The sequence below is a fragment of the Camelina sativa genome, chromosome 12 (assembly GCF_030686135.1).
Source record: "Camelina sativa cultivar CO46 ecotype springtype chromosome 12, ASM3068613v1".
NCBI classification, from domain to species: domain Eukaryota; kingdom Viridiplantae; phylum Streptophyta; class Magnoliopsida; order Brassicales; family Brassicaceae; genus Camelina; species Camelina sativa.
In genome coordinates this window covers 18,196,680-18,203,793 of record NC_141891.1, presented here as the reverse complement: position 1 = coordinate 18,203,793, position 7,114 = coordinate 18,196,680, and the positions used below count along the sequence as shown (strand labels likewise).

The 7,114-nt window shown below is 41.4% G+C and overlaps 1 long non-coding RNA gene across 1 annotated transcript; it reads right to left on the bottom strand.

The window, feature by feature from the left end:
* Window positions 1-953: 953 nt before the first annotated feature.
* On the bottom strand, window positions 954-2,703 carry LOC104732115 (uncharacterized). Its single transcript, XR_758726.3, has 3 exons — window positions 2,311-2,703; window positions 1,420-1,749; window positions 954-1,318 (listed from the first exon to the last, which is right to left on the bottom strand). It is a non-coding gene; the product is annotated as an uncharacterized LOC104732115 (long non-coding RNA).
* Window positions 2,704-7,114: the final 4,411 nt, after the last annotated feature.

Genomic DNA, 7,114 nt, shown 5'->3' with positions numbered 1-7,114 from the left:
TGGAGTTTGGGAAATACACAATATTTCCTTACGTTTTTGTGTGTAGGATTTACAACAATTAGTGTGGGCATTTGGTGTTAGTTATAGTTTTAGATTTTAATTATGAAATATTTAGGTTGCAGGTGTTTTGGTTGTATGTAACTACTATGTATAGGTTTTGTATTGTAAGTTTGTAACTATAGGTTTCGTTTAAGATTTGGGTGCTATGGATCATGGAAAACAGAATGGTACTAATAAGAGCAAGAAGCCAAAGTCAGAATCTTTCTCCTCTTTCTCGTCTACATTCAGAACTTGAATATCTTCTATAAGTCATATCTAATTAGCACCATGTTATATGTGATTAATTTTCCAGCGTTTGACACCAACGAGTGATGACACCGTTGAGGAGTCTTCTCCTCTCTCGGACTGCCGTGGCGTTTGTAGAGTCTTTGTTCTATTGTGTTATTAAGTTGCTGCCTCTCTATATATGGAGTTGATTTAGTGTTGGATTCTACTTTGATTTGTGGATTAAACTTTGTGATTGGATCGGAGGAGCAAGTAAGACCTTAGGAATGTTTAGCGTTTGTTGTTTTGTGTTGGATAATTTGCTCTGTGCTAGCCGACTTCGGAGAAAGAGGTTGTTAGAGCATCATTAGTGGAACCCTCCTAAGTTACTCAGATATTAATTATTAATAATATAATTAATACTAAATTAATTAAAGTAACTCAAAGAGAACTTTAATAAAATCACCCTTCCACTAGAGAACCCAAACAAGGTTGCTCAATCAACAAAATTTTATAAATTATTTATATTATTTATACAAAATCTCCCTCCATATGTTTGATAGATTTTTCTGGTTGCATTTGTACCAATATGCAAGTCTACATTTTTCCCCATCTCCCCATTTGTAATGCAAATATTGTACCAAGTATTACATCAATATAATGTAAAAGCATATGGTCAAGAAATCAGATGACCAAAATTGATGCACAGCCACTCACATCCATCAATAGATACCATAAATGATGATACAATGTCTTTGACTTCGATAATGAACACAAAGAGGTAACAAACGTAAAACCACCTAAACTCTTGACATTGGTACACAAGTGAAAGTAAAACTACAAGGTTGGAGAGTTTTACAAGAGAGTGAGTTGGAGTTTTGGTCGATTAGGCTGAGGCTCTACTACCTCCATGTGAATACTCACTGTCTGCAAGACACTGTAAGATAAGCTTCCATCCATCTTAACAATCTGCTGCTTCTCCTCATCTACGTACCATACACCAGCTCCTTTCTCACCCTTTGCTGTTAAATAAACAGGGCCTTCGATTCCATACCTGCATAAATTCATAACAATGGCCATTGTAAGAAAACATAATGTGTGTTTCGTGTCTCGAGTTATAATCTTTAAAGACAAGACATGGTGGCGATTCCATACCTGCACAAATCTGAAACAAGTCAATGAATTAGAATACTTAACTCCGGTGCTTTAGTAAAAGACGATCATGATCCAAGATCTTTAAGATAACAAAAATGAAAAGTTGAGTTTTAGCATGTTCTCCTTATCGTCACATCAGGAAAGGGACAAAAGACTCTAAGTTTACAAATTTTGTCAGAGCACTCAAGATGCTGGAAAATAATAAACCCTTGAATAATCCACAGAGGGTAAGAACAAAACAGAAACAGAAACATCGGCATGCGTTTGATCGTCAAAACTGGACACTGAGCATGTTTCACACAGAACGCACTGACAGTCCCCACAAAGACCCTGCAATGCAATGTAAGAGAGTGAGAAGAAGATCAAACCCATAAGACTCCAGACATATTATCAATTCACATAATCTTCTTCTCTATGCCTAGCTCTATGCACTGTTCTTGTCTGAGTCTTGAACTAATCTACTAGTCTATTTGAACTCAAATATCTGTCAAAAAGCGAAAATCCATCACTCAAGGCATGAAAGAAACAGAACAAAAAACAAGAAACAGAACAAAATAAGTAGCATAAAAGAATCTTCTCCTCTTAACATATAAATATCTCCCAACACAACAATCAAGGCAGGCATCAGATATATTCTCATCACACAAACAAACACAAACAAGAATATGGTAATTAAACTGGCAACAGCAACACATACCCACCCCTTAAATGTAAAGATCAAAGGGAATACAGCCAAAATTGCAACGCAACAAAAGCAGAGAAAGAGATGATCTCACCGACCGACATGATCATCCCAATCTACGATATCATAATTAAATCCTAACAATGTCATATAATATTCAAGGAAGGATAAATAAAAAAGAAGGCGAGAGAGATGAAGAAGAACCGAACCGTCTTCGTCGATTTATAATGCCATCGCCTCCGGTGACCATCAACCCTCCAGATTTAGCCTGAAAATTCAACGGATTCGATGCGAATCGGTTGAATTTCCAGATTTTCGGACCAATCGTCTCTTCCATCGCCTTTCGGAACGTGAGAGAAGAGAGAGAGAGTGGGTGGAATTTGCTCAATTTCTTCCCAAAGTTATACTGAGAGTACCCCTAAGAGTACTCTCCAGTAAAGATGGTACTAGAGTGATCTATACTTTACATGGATTAGTTTTGAAGAGCCGATCTCACATGACGTGGGTGGATTAGTTTCTCGTGTGGTTATTGATGTATCGGTACCATTGTTTGCCTTCCCGTACATGGAATGAATGGTCTTTGCGTCAATGTTCTTATATCTTTCTTTTTGTCATCGGACCAAATAGCGGGATTTATGTATGTAACTCTTATTCATTTCCCTTTTAAATAAAATACTAGATTAAAGATCCGTACTAGAGCACGAATTGAAATTCATTTTATTTATATTATATCTTTTATATAAAATATAATTTATGTCATTGTTTTTAAAATTTTTTTTGATAAAACATTATGCAATAAAATCATATGCTAAATATGAAGGTTTGAAAAAAACACATATTTTGTAAGTTTTATATTGTTAATGATTCTAGATAAGTACTTGTGCTATAACATTGGTTAAATTTTATTTCGTAATCTATCTTGTAACCCACTATTTAACTTGTAACCAATCAATCTATCAATTTCGTAATCTATTTTTGGTTAACGTTGTGGTCTATCAATAAAATCTGTGAAAAATAAATTTGTAATATTGTGTTTAAAGATCTTTAGAAACAACATGATATAGGACTAAATCTTCCAAAAATACAATTTGGAATATCTATGATTTTATTTCTTACCATTAATATATCAATTATCAATTTGGAATATCTCTAATATTTATATGTAATCATTAATATTAATATATGGATTAATCTATAACCTATCTATAACCTATTTGTAACCATTTGTAACCATTTATTAAAAATATAAAGTCTACAAAAACTATGTTGTGTACTTCTCTTTTATTAAAAAGGGGATTTACACTTCTAACCAAAACAAATACCTTATGTGTCTGAAAACGTCGACATCGTCGAGAGGGTGTTCAGGAATCTGTAACTCAGGTGGATAACCGCAAGGTGACTGGTGAGACTGGTGTTCACCCAGTGAAGCCAGTGGAACCTGAGGTTAAGGCTACTCTGGTGGTGCGTTGGGCTTTGTTTCAGGAGGATGGGGAGGTTGTGGAGGACTCTTATACCTCTGCTGTCCCGGTGGCTGCTTCCTCTACGGTTTTGTCTGAGACTCGTGGGGAACCAGATAATAAGCAGGAGGTCGAGGTTGCATCACAGGTGAGTGTGGAGACGGATGCTGGGGGCGATATTTTATCACCGGCAGTTGCAGGGCTGGCTTTGGTGGGCTCTGATGACAAGGTGAATGGTTCTGTTGGGGTTATTTCTATTGCTTCAGTGTATACTCCTGTTGGATTTGTGGAGGCGCCTGCTGGGGATAGTCATGTCGAGGATTTGATGGGGGTCGATGTTGACAACAATGGAGACCCTGCTGCTGGGAGATCGGTGGAAGAGGCAGGGGAGGATCTTACGGATGATCCGATGGGTCTCGATGATTGTGTGGAAACCACTGCGGCTGTCGAGACGACCGAGGCTCAGCAGGAGGGTGGTGAGGTTTCTTCTTTGTTGGTGGACAAGGTGAAGAAGGGCAAGGGCCTGATGGGGTCCAAGAAGCTAAATGTCTATGCTCGTACTCCATGGAAGCGTCCAGCACCGAAGGTTTCTACAGGGATTGGTCAGTCGATTCCTCCTAAGCCACAGGAGATGGATAAGGGGGTCAATGGTGGACCTAAACCACCAGTTCCAAGAGTAATCAAATGAAGATATTAAGATGGAATTGTCAAGGCCTGGGCAATAAGGCGACTATAGGGTATCTCAGGGATCTTTAGGGGAAGCATCGGCCAGATTTCTTATTTCTTTCTGAAACTAGACAATCTTTTTCTTGTTTGCAATCTTATGTTGGGCATTTTGGTTTTTCACATTTAAAAACAGTTGAACCTGTTGGTTGTAGTGGTGGTCTTGCACTATTTTACAATGATAATAATAATGATGTTTCCATTTTATATGAATCCAATAGGCTAATTGATGTGGAATTGGTTTACAAAGGCAATTTAATTTATCTTACTTTTGTGTATGGTGATCTGGTTCCAAAGAACTGAGACTTGGTCTGGGAACGGTTAACAAGGATCGGTTTAAATAGAGATTCCCCTTGGTTTTTAATTGGAGATTTTAATGAACTTAAAGGAAATCATGAGAAGAGGGGTGGCAAATTGCGCCCTGCTTCTTCTTTTGTGCCTTTTAATACAATGATCCGCCATTGTAGTTTACTAGAGTTCCCAGCTCTTGGGGATAGTCTGTCGTGGCGAGGATGGAGGGATAAGAAGCCGGTACGCTGTCGGGTAGACCGGGCTTTAGCAAATGAGGCATGGCATGACTTATTCAAGGACTCTTTCACAGAATACTTACCTATGATTGCGTCGGATCATAAACCGTTGGTTGCTGTAATTTAAGATAGGATTCGGAGTGGTTTTCGTTTTGATAGACGGTGCTGGATAAGGAGGGTTTCCTTGATGCAGTTGCTGCAGGGTGGATCCTTTGATGGATCCTAATTCCCATTCCAGTCTGGTGGATAAGATTTCTGCTTGTCGCTGTTCTATTTCCCGTTGGAGGAAGGCACAAGTACCCTATGGGCGGGAGACGATTGAGGACATAAAATCTAAACTTGCGGCTGCCCAGAAGGATGATGGTAAGCCAGTGGATGTGCTTGCGGAGCTTACTTGGCGATTAAGGGACGCATATAGGGATGAGGAGGTATATTTGGTCGCTTAGGGGTGGTTGGTTGTGCGACTAAGTATCAAGAGAGATGGGCTGGAATACTCCGTACCCGCTCCAGCCACGGACTACAACTCGGACCCGGCTAGACAAGCTCAAGCGGTCTGCTTCTCAAACCACTTCTTAAACCTTGCCTTCATCCTCGCCTCGGGCTCCCAAGTCTGCTCCTCTACTCCGTCACAGTCCCACAGGACTCTCATCAAAGGAATCTTCTTCTTCCGAAGTTCCTTGACTCTCCTCTCGAGCACCCTCACTGGTCTCGCCTCCAAAGTCATGTTAGGCTGAAGATCCTCAGGAATCTTAGCCAACAACTGATCACCCTCGTGAAGACACTTCCTCAGCATCGACACATGAAATACCTTGTGGAACGCACGCATAACCTCAGGCAACTCCAGCCTATATGCCACTGGTCCCACCCGCTCAACCACTCTGAACGGACCCATGTACCTCGGACTCAACTTAGTCTCTGTCAAAGACCTGTTCGGACCCTGCAACATGGCCATCTTGAGGTACACTCTATCACCAACCTGAAACTCAAGATCCTTTCTCCTCTTATCAGCATAGCTCTTCTGCCGATCCTGAGCCTCCTTCATGTTCAGCCTCAAAACCCGAATCTTCTCCGAGGTCTCCTGAACAAAATCTGCACCAAATATGCTCCTCTCCCCCACCTGAGTCCAACATAAAGGTGTACGACACGGCCTCCCATACAGGGCCTCATAAGGAGCCATCCCAATACTAGCCTGGTAGCTGTTGTTATAAGCAAACTCCACCAAACTCAAGTGATCTGCCCAATGACCACCCCAATCCAGCACACACATCCTCAATAAATCCTCCAAAATCTGGATCGTCCTCTCTGACTGACCGTCCGTCTGAGGATGGTAGGCTGTACTCATATGCACTTTCGTGCCCATCTCTGCCTGAAACGCCCTCCAGAACACCGAAGTGAACTTGGAATCTCTATCAGACACAATACTAGCAGGTACACCATGCAATCTGACTATCTCCCTCACATACTTCTTGGCCAAAACCGCTGCTCCATCAGTTTTCTTGATGGCCAGAAAATGTGCAGACTTAGTCAAACGGTCCACAATGACCCAAATAGCATCAAATGTCCTCGACACAGGTAAACCTACCACGAAGTCCATCGTGATCAAATCCCACTTCCACTCTGGAATGGGTAAACTCTGTAACAAACCACCAGGAACCTGATGCTCCGCCTTCACCAGCTGGCAAGTATCACACTTCGCCACCCAGTCAGCTACGTCCTTCTTCATCCCGACCCAGTGATAATACCGCTTGAGATCACGGTACATCTTGGTCGCCCCTGGATGAATAGAGAACTTGCTCGAATGAGCCTCTCTCAGTATCTCCTGCCTCAAATCCTCACCCTTGGGCACACAGATCCGACCATGCACAAGGATAGTACCATTAGCAGAAACCTGATACTCTGCACCAGCAGCCTTAGAGGCATTCACCAGCCCCTCATCACTCTCCTGAGCTAACCTCACTCTGCTCAACAAATCTGCTCTATCAACTGCCTCCAAACCCAAAGGTTCTTGTGAGATAGCACACAAACTCAATGCACTAATCTCACCTACCAACACCTCCATATCCTGCTCCTGAGCCGAAGCCACCCGCTTCCGACTCAAGGCATCTGCAACCAAATTAGCTTTACCAGGATGGTAAGCTATGTCCAAATCATAATCCGCTACTAACTCCATCCAACGCCTCTGCCTCAAATTCAGCTCAGGCTGAGTAAAAATATACTTCAGACTCTTGTGATCTGTAAATACCTGTACCTTCCCACCATACAGATAGGATCTCCAAATCTTAAGAGCAAAGATCACTGCTGCCATC